The sequence below is a fragment of the Cupressus sempervirens genome, chromosome 4 (genome assembly GCF_028749045.1).
Source record: "Cupressus sempervirens isolate cs-2001-9-10 chromosome 4, ASM2874904v1, whole genome shotgun sequence".
Classification (NCBI taxonomy): Eukaryota; Viridiplantae; Streptophyta; class Pinopsida; order Cupressales; family Cupressaceae; genus Cupressus; species Cupressus sempervirens.
In genome coordinates this window covers 378,199,120-378,215,304 of record NC_143121.1, presented here as the reverse complement: position 1 = coordinate 378,215,304, position 16,185 = coordinate 378,199,120, and the positions used below count along the sequence as shown (strand labels likewise).

At 34.8% G+C, this 16,185-nt stretch overlaps 1 pseudogene; it reads left to right on the top strand.

Moving 5' to 3' along the window:
- Window positions 1-332: 332 nt before the first annotated feature.
- Window positions 333-16,185, top strand: part of LOC149561643 (origin of replication complex subunit 6-like) — a 144,783-nt pseudogene continuing 128,930 nt past the window's right edge.

Genomic DNA, 16,185 nt, shown 5'->3' with positions numbered 1-16,185 from the left:
GATGGTCTCTTGTGAATCATCCCGTGTGAAAAGATGCATCATATAGATTGATTTTATTCAATAAACATGCAGTTGATTCCCAAAAAAGTGACATCTATATCTTTGAAAAGTTATGCTACTAAATGTTGGGCTCAATCTGGCATAATGAGCTGCTTTACATTCCTCCTATGACCTTATTCTAAATCTCTCTAGGATATATGCTTATTATTAAATACATTCTCTACTTTGCATGTCATATAGTAGCTTGAGGTGTCCCTTATTGCTTGCATTGTGGTAATAACTAGTGTTTGTTTGTAGAAAAAGGGTGAAGTTGAATTCTTTTTTCTAAAGAGATGAGCTACTTACTACAAACTCTCACGAGGAAACAAGAAGTTGACAAGCACATTAGGGATACATTGGACAAAGTTTTGGTTCTTCATTTTGGAAGGGCCACAGATATTGTCTGCATGCAGCTTGATGAAATTGTAATGTTTCCTCTCTAATTCCTACCCTATTTTTTAATTATAAGGAGTTTTTGATGGATTATGGATTTGTTGACATTAATTTTATTATTTTCTATACAAGCTCACTGTGTCTATAGCTTGCAAAATTTGCACGTGAAGTATCAAAGTTTGCATCAATAGCTTTAGTGGATGTGGATGTTGAGGAAATCCAAGTTTATATCAAGTATCTTGACATTACTTTGATACTTGCTACAATCTTCTTCTTTAATGCACAACACATGAAGTGGATTCTTGGTATTTCATACATCCTATTTGAAATCAAGTAAGAATTATAATAAAAATTATGTTGCACATGTTGGTGGGAATAAATTTTATATTTTGGACTGAAAAACATATTTATTATTAGTAATTGCAATGTAAACTTTAGAATTCTGTTATGGGAGAATCTCATTATAAAATGAAGCTATAGCCTAGTTATTAAATTCATTACTAGAATTTAGATTTTTTTTTTTATAACCTTTGATGTCCCATCTTCAATAGGACTCCAAACCATACTAAATGGATAGGTGCATTCCATCAAAAACAAGATTTGAGTCCTTTTTTAAACCCTTTTCATCCACAGGGCAAGATTTGCAAATCAATTCTCTGCTTTGAACTCACTACTACAAAGTAATTTTTCTTGAACCTTATTCAGATGGGTTCATTTGATTTTACATTGAAAAGGATCGGGTCATTTCTCAAATTTATAGCATAATCCTTACAACAAAGATCATGCCACATGCCGGCAGTGAGATAATATAATACTAGGTCAAATCTTATTAATGTCATCTATCCTTGCCATTACACTGCATTCCTCAGGACTGGATCTATGTTGCCCAGGAAGAAATAATTTAACAAGAGGAGAAATTATTCCTTGAACATTAGATGATTCCCATTGCTTACCCTTCATGGATTTCCAGTTCTCATTCTTTATGATTTTATTAGAAAAATTGCAACAATGACATTTAATTTGCAATGATTGAATGCATTGTTTGTATAGATTACAAGTTCCCTTTGATAGACAGAAGGCCATTAGGCTAAGTGGCATGTCTGAGAAGGCATATACCAGATCCTTGAATGCAATGCAAAATGCACTTGGAGTTAGGTAGGTTAATTATCTAAATCGAATCAGTTGCAATTCTTTGTCTGTTTTCTCTTTTGACATTAATGGATTATATTCAAAAATGATGACGAGTCTGCACTTTTAATTTTCTTTGTAGGCCAAAGCTGGACATCCAAGAACTTGGAATCTAGTTTGGATGTCTTAGATTGATTGGGTCTGCCCAAAGAGTCTTGCCTTTGTAAGTTCCATTTTCCTTGACTCAGTTTTCAGCTCTCAAATGGTCTGTTTGCTTAAACTTCAGACCTTTTTCAACTTACTGGTCAAATATTTATATAGTGCTCTATGGAACTTGAGAAACCAAGTTTCCTTAGTTTAGATTTCAGGACCTAAATGGTTTGTTTTCTTGGATTTCCAATCTTTTGAAATTTATGGCTCAAAGGCTTATAGTATGCTCTATGCTTGGGGAAATTATTAGGGCGGGTATAATGATTTCATTAGAGTAAGGCCTAAGGGCATACCAAATGAAATCCTATGCTCTTATACTTTGACCTTGAGCTCTCTGATAGGTGTTAGGTGTGGGGTTAGCATATGATCCCTGAGTCTTGTTAGCCCAAAATCATGATCGAATATGAAATTCTAATATTAACCTTATACATATACAAAGAAAGATTTATAGCTGCTCTACTAGAGTCCCAGAGATCAAGTGCTGATTTTGGTCATCTAGTGTTCACTGTAGTAGCTTTTTACCTATGTGCAAGAAGAAATAAGGTTTGTTTGTACTTGCATATTTCAAGCTTGTTATTAGGCCAATAATAATCCTTTTATTCTATAGTCAATATGAATGAAGGATATAACCTAGGAGCAATTTTTTTTCTCTTTTTTACTTTTTATTTTGGGTGAACAACTTAAACAAAATTCAAACCCTTACTCTTGTGTTGCATTTTATCATCACACATATGACAATGCTACAGTAATGGCCTCAAGTTAGTCTTCTCTAAACTTTGCTTTCTTATTTATCCATATACCCACCCTAAGTTTTGGAACTTGTTGTGCAAAAACCTAACTTATTTATCTAGATGCAGTTAAAAGTTGATGGGATGAAATTGATCGAGATATGTGGTACATCAGACTTTGAGTTTTCAAATGTGAGTGTTCTTTTTGGGTGCATAGAAATCTTGAAGGTTTTGTAATATTATTCACATTGTCAATTTGCAGATGCTAACTAAATCAAACAAGGAAACCCTCTCGATGATTTATGTTTGTTCTTAACTATATATATATATATAAAATTGTTTGCGCTAGGTTTCAACGTCTATGAATGATCTCTGTTTTGATGTTGTGAAAATTGCCAAAGAAAAGAAGGATCCAAAATCTATGGAAAACAATAGATTTATTTTCACACCATCTTTAACTTTTTCTTAGGTTCACATTGATTTAGTATGGAAAATTGGAACAAAATCTTGGTCTAAATTCTAGTTGTTATGATTGTTGTAGGCAACTAAGTATATTGGGGGTTGGAACATCTATGAATGATCTCTGTTTTGATGTTGTGAAAATTGCCAAAGAAAAGCAGGATCCAAAATCTATGGAAAACAATAGATTTATTTTCACACCATCTTTAACTATTTCTTAGGTTCACATTGATTTAGTATGGAAAATTGGAACAAAATCTTGGTCTAAATTCTGGTTGTTATGATTGTTGTAGGCAACTAAGTGTATTGGGTGTGTATGGATAGAACTTTTGGATGCATTGCCAAGCAAGAGAATACATGAAGATGAGGCAGAATCTAATAGTAGTGGTGAATCAATTGATGATGAATATGAACTTGAGGTAACTCAGTTCATATATTATACCCAAAAGTTTATGAAGTTATTTTTTATATATTTGATGTTATTCCAATGTGGATAGACATGCAATGCATTTCTGATATAATAATTAATAACTAAGGATGTAAAATCAACTTAGCTGCATTGTTTTATTTGAAAGAATGTGTTTCTTAGTTAAGCATTGGTACTTGAGTGTTTCTTTTATTGATGATTGGAAGCACAAGCTTATATTTCTACATGGTTGAAGGATGTTGTAGTTAAACATAATAATATTTTATTGTAACTATAGTAACATTCCATTTGCATGGTAGTGAAACGGTTTAGGAAAAGTGTAAGTGGAATTCAAATATTCACATCCAATTAAAACAAAAGGCAAAAACTTGGGGGTTAACTAAACAAAACACTAGCTCTTATAAAAAAGATACATTATGTTCTAAGAGCTTGAGAGAGCTGATCTAACTACAATGTTTGTATCCCTTGCCTACTTTTCTAGTTTAAATTGCAATCTAGATTAATATGAGATTTTTATATGTTTCCTTTATTGTGAAAAACATTCTCTTGGATATTTTAGCCTTTTCAAAGGTGACACCAAAATAGTCTGGTTCAATAGTTGATGCTGAAACAGTTAAACTTAGAGCTCTATACAATGACATTGCCACAAAAATCCAAGGAAGTTTGTTTCAAACGTCCTTTGTAAGCTAAAAGTTCTAAGCCTCCCTTGGATGTTAACCTTACTCTTGATTTTGATTATGTGAATACAAGAAAAAGAGATGGTTGAATTGTCAACAATAGGATTGGCTAGATTGGCTTTGATGGGGTAGAATCTAGCTCTCAACATTGCAGAAAAAGGCTTCCCCATCTCAGTCTACAATTAGAGCCCAAAAAAAGTAGATGAGACAATAGATAGAGCCAAGCTAGAAGGCAATCTACTAGTAAAAGGCTTCCATGATGCCAAGGAATTTGTGCTCTAAATCCAAAAGCCCAGAGTCATAATCCTTCTAATCAAAGTAGAGCCCCCTATGGACAAATCAATTGAGACTCTGGCTTCCCACATGGAAGAAGGGGACTGTATTGTGGATGGTGGGAATGAATGGTATGAAAACATGGAGAGAAGGCAAGAGGAGGCAAAGAAGAGGGGGCTTCTGTATTTGGGCATGGGGGTTTTAGTGGGTGAAGAGGGTGCTAGGAATGACCCTTCTCTTATTCCTAGAGGGTCATATGAGGCTTACAAGTATATTGAGGATAAATATGTTAAGATCGTTGCATAGTTGGATAGTGGCCCTTTTATTACCTATATTGGAAAGGGTGGATCTGGCAATTTCATCAAGATGGTGCACAATGGGATCGAGTATGATGACATGTAGCTTATTACAGAGGCTTATGACGTGCTGAAGTCTATAGGTAAGGAAATTCAAGATTCAATTATTTCTCACTTTCTATGAGTGCTTTTTTTTGGTGGGTGATATGATCTACTGAAGTTTGTAGGTAAAGAAAATTAAGAGTCAATTTGGTTTCAATTTCACAATCCTCTCATCTGTGGTCATTATTTCTAACAATTTGGAGTTGTAACTTTCCAACCCATCATCCTGTGTAGAAGATGATTAGGATCATCCTTCATATTTATATGAATTTATAAAATGTAAATCCCAATTATCAAGGAAATCCTGTCTAAACTTTCATCGAATTGAACTGATGCACGCAATTCCTCACAAACAATAAAAAATAGTTACAAAAGCACCCAAGAATCTAAGGAGATCCGGATCAAACTCTGATATAGTTAAATTCAATATTCTGCCTTAACATTCGCCACTTTCTTCCCTTATTATAAGATCCAAAAAGGCATCCTTTGTGTGGTTGCAGTTTTTTTGCATACAAGACAAGTGGAACCTGCTTTATGATAGCAGCTATATAATCTCCATGAAATAAAAACTGTATGGCAATCTTATCAAAATAAAAATGTTATTCCAATCTCAATTATCTAGAAGTAGTTTTTACAACTTGAACCCAATTTCTAACTAAATCCATATTTAGAAACACCATATTATGATCTTCAAAACTCTGCATTGGATAATTGCTGCCAACCTTAATTGTGACCGAAAGGAGATCAATGCTTCTATATCGAATCCTCAAAATCTTAAAGTATTGAACTAGTTGGTTTAAGATAAAATTATTTTTTGTTTAAGATGTGCCAACTTGACTGCTTAATGTTTCTTGAATCCATGCCAAGAAAGCCAAACTTAGACTCTTATATTCTAGTATTTTTTCACTTTCTTTATTTTGAAATTTTTTGGACATTTGGGTGGTCCAACTCGAAGGTGGATTAGCTGCCTTACTGCATGATTGTATCATGCTTTTGTCCTCTTTCTATTCATACATATCAAAAATTTTAAGATCTAGAAGATCTTTTGACAAATCTAGAGGAAATAAGTATCACTGATCGATTTCCATGGAATTTTGTATTGACAAGCATTCTTCATTGTAATTGTTACATTGGCCTTTTTCAAATCAATCCTTTTGCACATACACTATAGTAGATCACTAACTATGTTCTACCTTTTTTAGCATCCTCCTATGAGCCTTCTCTTCACAAGTTTCAGTATTTGGTCACTTCTAAATATCCTTTTTCATGGTTTCAAAGAAATTCTTCATCCCTTAAAAAATAGTTCTACTGTGTGAACTCTTTACAAGAGTGGCTATACACCATTTTCAAAGGGACATACTTAGTGAAGCAATTAACTGAATTTTTAAAGAAAATTATACATACAACCATTGCCATAGTCTTCATTTGTATATGAGGAAATAGTGCAACAACTTTCCTAGCATTCAATGAATTAGTTTTTGTTGCTCTTAAGCTTGAGAATAACATCCACAACTGCACTGTGGTCATGCTCATGGCTTCTTCCATAAATTATACCAAGCATGACTCAAAATTTCATTTCTCCTTATAAGATGCATCTTTGTGGTATTCACAAGCTACAACGTGAGAAATCTTGGAAAATTGATCCACGACAATGACCAAAATATACCATCAAAACCTCTGTGTATGACTCAATATAAAATCCATGCTAATACATTTTTTATGTTTTAAAATTTTCCAAGATACTAAGTATCAATATTTTTCCTAGTTTTAGTTGCCTAAGCTTGGAAAGTTTTCAAATGTAACATCTGTTCAATTAGATCGCAATATCTCAAGTCTTAGAAGACAAATATTTATACTCTTCTAGTTGTTGCAGGATTTTATTTCTCCCATATTATTCTGATAGCTAACTAGCATGTGCTTCACATAATATGGTCTTCCTTGTGGTAGCTTGAGGATAGTACAATTTCTTTTCTCTGGAATAAAATTGATCATGCATCATGAAGTCCAAATGGGAACTCATAATGCCTATATTTGATTCTTTAAAAAGATTATTAGTGGCTCGAAGGGCTAGATTTTAGTGTAATACATCCTTGAGATGCTTCAAACTTGCCACCTCATTAGTCATAGCTGTACATGAAATCCTTTGAGAAACAGAGCACTGGTAACCACATTTATCTTCCCTACCTTGTACTTGATTATAAATGTGAAAGTCCACAAATAACTAGACCATTTAATATGGGGAGCATGTAGTTGTTCTTGAGTTTGCAAGCATTGTAAAGCTTGATTATCCATATTTAATGTGAATATAAATGTATATTGATGCTTGAAGGCTGGATTTGTTGGCCTCACCTGTAAATGATTGATATAGCTTATGTTCATTAGGTTCTTTGTTAGGAGGACATCACTTGGAAATGTTCAATATTTGGATCTATATTGTGTGGTCCTCTCATGGGATTTAAGTTGAAATGTGTTTTTAAGAACTTAAAAAAGCTTTAGCTTAATCACTTTATAATAGTCAATCATAGATGTTCTTAGTTATGGCCCTATTTATGTCCACAAATTATTTATTGCTTGGACAAAGGATTTTCTAGTCTATGATCTGTAAGCATGAAATGCCAATTTTGACTTGAATTTTTACACTAGCCACTAGTATATAGGCCATTCCTATCTACAATGCCACCTCTTTTGGTTATGTGGTGTAGATCAAAGTGGATAAATTTTAATTAACTTGTTCTTATTGCCAAGTTTACATGGAGCTTTATATTTCATAGGATCTCAAAGACTTCAATAATATGTAAATTGATGGTAGATACCATATTAGAGGGCTTTGGATATCCATATTATGTGGCAATGAACTCAAAGCTTAATTGTATATTTTCTCAACTTAAAGCAGTCTCTTTCCACAAGGTTTTACAACTCTCAATGCAAGTTGTTGATCTTTATGTTGCTAAAGGGCTCAAGTGAAAGCCAAACATAATCAGTTAAAGGTGGTGGTATAACCTCTAATGAAGTTTTTGAATCCATGCAAACTTGATGTTTTGTGCAACATCAAGGCAATTTAGGAGTCAAATTTTGACCATATAGAACTTCTTAGTGTTATGCGTGCTTTTGTGCAACAACATGAAAAAAATGCTTTTAGGCTTAGATGTTTTAACGTAAACTAGTATAAGTAATGCATGTCTTAAATTTTCTAAATTGCCAATTCTTAGTTTCTAACATCTCCACGTATTTCTATTCATCTTATTTCACACATTATTAAATAGATAAAACATGAATTTTTTAGCATCTGTACATGAAAGATTTTGTCATTTTTTGAAAGTCCAATAGTTTGATGGTCCAATGTGCTAGAAAAACAAAATATTGTGAATTTCTATTTTAGGATTCACTGGTTTGTAAATGATAAATTCATAGATTAGCAAAGATTGCTTTGGGACAAGTGTAAATATAGCCTCAAAATGTTTTCAACAATTTTAGTCAACCAACACGATTTTACATGTGCCCAACGATTGTAAGTGAAGTTTTTTGAACATTACAATATCAAAATTTTATTGCATATAGAAATAAAATATTGAGGCTATAATATATGTTTGAAAAAATGCTTGTTAGCTAGATAGATAGTGGCCCTAGAACCCTTTGTGATGGCTGTAAATAGAAGGAACCTCTATGGATTTTTTTTGAAGTGTCAGGAATGATTAGTCTTTTGTCTTATTTGAGAGTTTCCTCATAGAAGACAATTGATGGACATGGGCATCGAATAAAGCTGGTGGGCAAGGGATTACAGTTAAAAGAGTGTGAACATATCATTATAAATAATTTAGAATTTGAAGGTGGCCGAGGGCTTGATGTTGATGGAATTCAAATAAAGCCAAATTCATGGCATATATGGATAGATCACTGCAGCCTTAGTGATTATGATTGATGAGTCTAAAAAATGCCTTAATTTTTTTATGTTTAAGATACTTTAAGATACTCTATTTATCCTTGTTTTAACACTTATAAGCTTATGTTTGATAAACCTTTGATGATTTATGGGGTAGAAAAACTATGTCATCCTTTGCCTATATTATATCTAATATGCATTATTTCATATAAATATCCAAATGTGCATTCTTATGCTTGAATTTAGTTTGATGGATGTTTATTTGCAAATATGTTTTATATCATAACTAACCTGATGATAAGGATTAAAGGATGAGCGGAAGAATCCAGAAGTTGGTTGCCGATAGCATTCAAGGAGAAATGAGTATCAAGGAACAACCACGAAAAGGAAGTTATAACCACTCCAGGAAACATGGCAGCGAATAAGGAGGAGTTTTTATGAGCCATTACCTTCTCTGCATTTATGTTGTAACAAATGGATGCTGTGACTTCATTGCTCCCTCCTCAATTCCATTATCCTTCCTTTCCGCTTTCAGTTGTTCTCCTATATTCTCTCCTGCAGACTTAACTTAGGATAATTACTTTTCTGTTATGTAATAAAGAGTAGATTCCCTATATATGCCAGGATTGACTCCTGTGTGTGAAGTTTTTAATTTTCAGTTTTTGGTTTTGATAAGTTTTATCGAGTAAGAGAAAACACTGATTCATAGTTTGTTGTAGTTGTGTTTTACAATTCTGAATTATGTAATGACTGATTAATGAAATGAATTAGTTCTCTTTAGTTTCTATCCTGCGTTGGTAGATTAAAGCCAACCAAGGGGGCCCAGTTGGAAGGTGGATTAGATTAGGATAGAATAGATTCATTTTACTAAGCATTAGCAGTATTTTAAGTAAGACATAACTAGTTAATTCCTTCCTGTAGCATCACACTTCATGAACGTTCCTGTAGCATCTGCGAGAATAGTCTAATGGATGAGTCAAGATGGAATCTCTATTATCTTGTCATTGTGTTTTCAACATTCATAGATTTAGTAGTTTCCTTTCTATAGCAGTACTGTAGTTTCCTTCCTTTGCATTTTTACTTTCCTGCAGCACAAGCATAATGACTCATCAAGGTACCTAGTGCACATACTGTGCCAACCATTTCAAGTATACGTCCCTGGGTTGACAATCTAAATGCACCTCATGGTAGGGGAAAATTAGTCCTTAGCTTGAATAGATTATTCCTAAGCCAGGCCTAGCACATGACTATGGAACACCTATTGTGAGGTGGTTCATTTTTGGCGCAGTTGCCGGGGATGGTGTCAAGCTAGGAGCATTTTTGAGTCATAGTTTTTAGATTAAGTTTTTACCAGTGTGAAAATTTTAGTTGCATGCATCAAAGAGGAAGACGACGAGATGAATATGGCAGATTTCTTGCACAGGTATCTATTAATTTGAATGAAGAAGTTGAAGAAGAAGTTGAGTTGCCCTTTGAAGACGCAAGTCCTTTTTTCTCCACAATATCATCATCAAGAGCTAAATCCCTAGATATATCTGGTCTCCAGCCTTTCACTGAAATATTGACCAATTTTCTTGATAACACTACCTGGAATCCACCAGTTGTTAATCACCCAGTGCCTAACCTTCCTTTTCAGCAGTAACCTCATAATCCAGTCCCACCAGTCATGGCACAACCCACTTTTCCATTTCCACTTCCAAGTCTCATAACCAATGCCAATCTCAAGAATATACCTCCCACTGCTCTTTTGAAGTTCTACGGCCTTGCAACTCAAGACCCCGATACCTTCTTGTTTGAGTTTGACATCCTTTGTCATAGTTTTGACTACAAAACTGATGCCCATAAGCTTAAATTATTTCCAGCCACATTGAAAGAATCAACTTTACGATGGTTCATGGGCTTAGGAGCCAATGCAGCTGCAAATTGGGATGAAATGCAAGCCTTGTTTTTGGAAAAATATAAAGAATATTGCAAAGAATCTGACACAAGAAGAGATGATATCTTTAGGATATCACAGAAGGAGGAAGAAACATTAGAAGACTATGTTTCTTGATTTTTATATACACTACAAAAGAATCCTCAACACATATTGTTTGAAGATTCCCAAAAACTAGTCTTTCTAAGAGGAGTGAATGAAGACTGTTTGGAAGCATTGGACCTGATGGCTGGTGGAGATGTATATCAAGCTCAATGGGATGAACTCAAAAAGATATGTCAGAACTACTCAAGGTCAACCATGAAGAAAGGTCGAGGACCCCGTTCTACAGTTACAAAAGGAATTAGTCAAGGCATTTCAAAACTTAAAATATCCAATTTGTTGTTAGATTTCAAACAAGACATCAGTAATGATGTCGCTACACAGTTGGATACAATGACTGCAAAGAAAAAGAAAGCAAAGGTTGAGTTACAACTAGCTGAGTACTGTCCTCATTGCCGAAAGCAAAAGAAAGATTGCCATTGTAAATTGGTTGCAAGCATGGAGAACCAACATCTTCCAACTGAATATGTAAAGATAGATGGGGATGATGAGCAAGTATTCTTTTTTGCTCAATGTCAACCATGGGCTCAATGTCAAGCTATGCCTCAAGACCCCTTGCAAAATTCAAATTTATATGGTAATCAATGGCAAAATCACAATACCCAAGGTCCCCCACAAAACCAACCCAATTGGAATAATGCTGGGCAAAATAACCCACAACAGTCTTAATGGTCTCAAAATTTCCAACAACCTTGGCCTAACCAGCAAAATAACCAATGGCCCCAGAACCAGCAGAACCAATGGAAACCACCCCAAGGGAATTGGCAATCTCCAAACCAAGGGAATTGACAATCTCTAAACCAATGGAAGTGATCTCAACAATGGCCTAACCAAAATAATGGTGTTCCACAATTACCCCCTCCAGCTCAACAACCTGCTTTAATCCCACCACCTGCAAATAGTGGACCTCAAAAGCAAACATAGCTACCTACACAACCTCATCCAAATACAAATAGAAAACCATAGTAGCCCATGTATAGTACTGATACTCAACAATACCCTGCTTATGCCCTAGATGTCGCAGATATACATTTGAGATCTCGAACAACCTTACCAGCACCAAGGCAACCTCTTATAATTGAAGTATCAAACTCTCCTACAACATCAAAACATTTGGTTGATGAATCTGTTGATCTAACTAATGTTACCATACCAATACCAGATCAACCAACAGTAGATCCTCCTTTTCCAGACCAACTAATACAAAAGGAACAAAGCAAGGAACAACCCTTTGACATTGTTAACCAGTTGAAGAATATGCATGTTCGAATACCTTTGTTTCAAGCTATTAAGGACATTCCTACTTATGGAAAAGCTATAAGGGAAGCTTGTCTAAAGAAACCTGGAAGGAAGAAGAAGGATCCTACCACAGTTCATGTTGTTGGACATTTAGCCAATATCATGTTAGGAAGAGTGATTACACCAAAATATTCTGACCTAGGGAGTCCAGTAGTAAGTGTCAGCATCGATGGTCAATTTTTTTAAAATGTCTTAATAGATTTGGGAGATATTATAAATGTGATGACTAAAGAAACCATGAAGAAGTTACAAATAGAAGGATTAAGGCCCACACCAACTATTCTGCAGCTTGTAGATAGTTCCACTATCACTCCTGATGGAATGATAGAAAATATTGTTGTGACCTTAGATTCCCTAGAATATCCTGTGGACTTCATGATTTTGTCCCCTAAAGTAAACCTATCTGGCTATCCTGTCATTCTAGGTAGACCATGGTTGGCCACAGCTGATGCAAACATAAATTGCAGATTAGAGAATATGACCATATCAAATGGCCAAGCAACCAAGCAATTTGATCTATATCCTCCTGCACAACCATTACCAGATTTGAGTACATCTTTTTCGCTAGATTTAGGAGATGAAGAAGAAGAGATAAATTCCATAGTACAAATTATGATGATACATAGGAAATCTTTTCTAAAGTTGCAAGAAGAAGATTCAATAATCTAGAGCATCCTTACCAACACCTGTGTGGTAGGAAAAGATGTGTCTGAAAGCTCTGTATTAGAATTGATTACATATGAGGAGTGTGATACAAGTTGTACTTTACTTAAGGAACCTAAAAATCTTTGTTCATTACTTCCCTGTGAAGTAGAAGGAAGCCCAATCTCTGAAACTGCTATGGTAGAATCCACTATTCCTATTGAATTGAGTAAAGGCCATAAACTGCATGTTAACCCCAAATTGACATCCGTACAAATGGAACAATTAAAAGAATTGCTTCAGAAGCATGAGAAGACTTTTTCTTGGGATTATGATGATATGAAAGGATTAATCCCTACATTGTGTACCCATAGGATATACATTAATGAAGGTTGTCTACCACTTTGTCAACCTCAGAGGAGGATAAATCCAAGCCTCAGAGAAATAGTCAAAACAGAATTGCAGAAACTGCTTGATGCTAGCTTTATCTATCCTACATCTGATAGTAAATGGGTATCACCGCTGGTTATAGTACCTAAGAAAGGAGGAAAATGGAGAATTTGTGTAGATTATAGGGAGTTGAATAAGGCTACTAAAAAGGATCATTTTCCTTTACCCTTCATAGATCAAGTTTTGGATACACTAGCTGGAAAAAAGTACTTCTCCTTTTTAGATGGATACAGTGGCTATAATTAAATCAGTATTGCTCCTGAAGACCAAGACAAAACTACATTTACCTGTCCATGGGGTACTTTTGTATACTCTGTTTTACCATTTGGTCTTTGTAACACTCCTGCAACGTTTCAACGGGCTATAATTAGTATTTTTTCTGATATATCACATGATTGTATGGAAATCTATATGGATGACTTTACAACATTTGGAGTTACTTTTGAAGAAGCAATGATAAATCTTGAAAAAGTTTTGGTAAGATGTCAAGAACATAATTTGGCACTAAATAGTGAAAAGTGTTTCATGCTCATGCAAGAGGGTGTGGTACTCGGTCATTTCATATCTACTGCAGGTATAAGGGTAGACCTAGCTAAAATTGAGGTAATTCAAATATTATCCATACCCACTAAATTAAGAGATGTCAGATCTTTTCTAGGACATGCTGGATATTATAGGCGTTTTATAAAAGATTTCAGTAAAATAGCTAGTCCCTTGTATAAGTTGCTTACAAAAGAAGCTGAATTCAAATGGACACCTGAGTGTGATAAAGCTTTCCTGCAACTTAAGAAACTTTTGACCACAACCCCAATTTTACAAGGCCCTGATTGGAACCTACCTTTTCACATATATACAGATGCTTCTGATTATGCCACAGGAGCAGTTTTAGCATAGAAACACTCAAATCTTGAGAATGCCATTTATTATATTAGTAAGAGTCTTCATGGTCCAGAACTGAATTACATAGTGACTGAAAAAGAATTGTTAGCAGTAGTCTATGCTCTAAATAAATTTTGGAATTACATCACAGGTTATCCTATCTATGTTCATACTGATCATGCAGGAATCAAGTATCTCATGAACAAACTTGCTATAACTGGTAGGTTAGCAAGATGGTTACTCTTGTTACAAGAATTTGACATAACCATAGTAGATAAGCCTAGAAAAATAAATGTCGTAGCTGATTATTTGTCAAGAATCAATCATCATGATACTGACACTACTCTAGTAGATGATGCATTTCCAGAGGAACATTTGTTTCATAGTGCTGTTAAAGTTCCATGGTATGCAGATATTGCTAACTACATTGTAACTAATAAGACACCAATGCATTTTTCTTATAAGGAGAGAAATCTCCTCATACAGAAAAGCTTCCATTTCTCATGGATAAATAATTTTCTATTCTATACTGGACCTGATCAAGTTATGCGCAGATGTGTAAGAGAAGATGAGACATATGATAATTTGCATTCATGTCATAATGAGCCCTACGAAGGACATTTTGCAGCCAAAAGAATAGCTTTCAAAATCTTAGCCACCGATTACTATTGGCCTACCCTTCATAAAGATGCAATCAATTATACAAGAAAGTGTGACCAATGCCAAAGAATGGGTCGCCCAACCAAAATAGATGAAATGCCTTTGAACCCTCAAATGGTGTTAACACCATTTGACAAATGGGGAATGGACTTCATGGTCCTATTGATCCTCCATCTAATGGGAAGTCTTATATTCTGGTTTGTATTGACTACGTAACCAAATGGGTTGAGGTTAAGGCTATGAAACATGCCCGTGATGAAAGTTTTGCTGAATTTCTGTATGAAGAGATTTTTACACGTTATGGAGTTCCTAAAGAATTGGTTACTGATCAAGGCACACAGTTTACTTCTAACCTGATTTCAGAATTGATGAAACAGTATAACATCAGGCATCGCAGATCCAGTCCTTATCATCCACAAGCCAATGGACAAGCAGAAGTTACCAACCATGAGCTAGAAAATATTCTAACCAAAACAATCCATTTGCATCGTCGGGATTGGACCAGTAGGTTACAAGAAGTTGTTTGGGCTTATAGAATAACTTGGAAAACCACTACCAGATTCACACCATTTGAGATTTTGTATGGGAAAGTGGAAATGCTTCCAATTGAATTTGAACAAAAGACTTTAAGAACAGCCTTGACCTTAGATATTGATCTTCCTGTAGCACAAAGAGAATGTCTCCTGCATCTTAATTCTTTGGATGAAATGCGCAAGACTACTTTAGAACATAGTGAATTGGTGCAAAAATAGAGAAAACATTGGCATGATTCTCATATCCTCAACAAACAGTTCAAAGCTGGTGACTAGGCATTATTGTATGATTCCTGGTTCAAGGATATGCCAGGGAAGCTGCAGACGTGATGGTTAGGACCATATAAAATCATCCATGTCTTTGACAATGGAACAGTTCAACTAACCACAATTGATGATAAGCCTTTCAAAATGCTGATCAATGGTCATTGACTTAAACTTTACAAACAACCTCAAACCAAAGCCAAGTTCATGCAACAGTTCGAACAACCGGATCCAACAACAACTCAAGTATCTCTTCCTGCAGCCGAAGGTGAACACCTTCTACCTGCTCTTCTTCAACATTAATTCTAATTTGCATGTCCATAATAATAACTTTATGTTCACATAAAGTCCATATTCTTTTCATGATATTTCTTTCCATTCATATCTTAATCTTCCATCCACCCACCTCACTCCATTTCTTAATCTTCCATCCACTCACTTTCTACATACTTACATTTTTGTGTTTTCAATCAAATCTACACATGCTAATGGATATTGCCATTTACATTATTTCCGCCAGCTTTTTTTTGGAGCATGTGACAATCCACTTGGCACGTATAAACATTTTCAAACTATTATTCATTTATAAGTTTGCATATTTTGTTAATTATATCTAATACTGCATAGTCTTTATAATTACAGCGTATTCCAGTCCCTAACCCATACTAGTCTAACACGTGAGGACACTTGTCAAAAAATTAGCAGGGGGTAGGGGAGTGTCATACTATCCAATGACATGCCTGATTAACTATGATGATTTTCAAAAATCTTGGCATTACCCTTTATTAATGAGAACAGTGCCGTCACC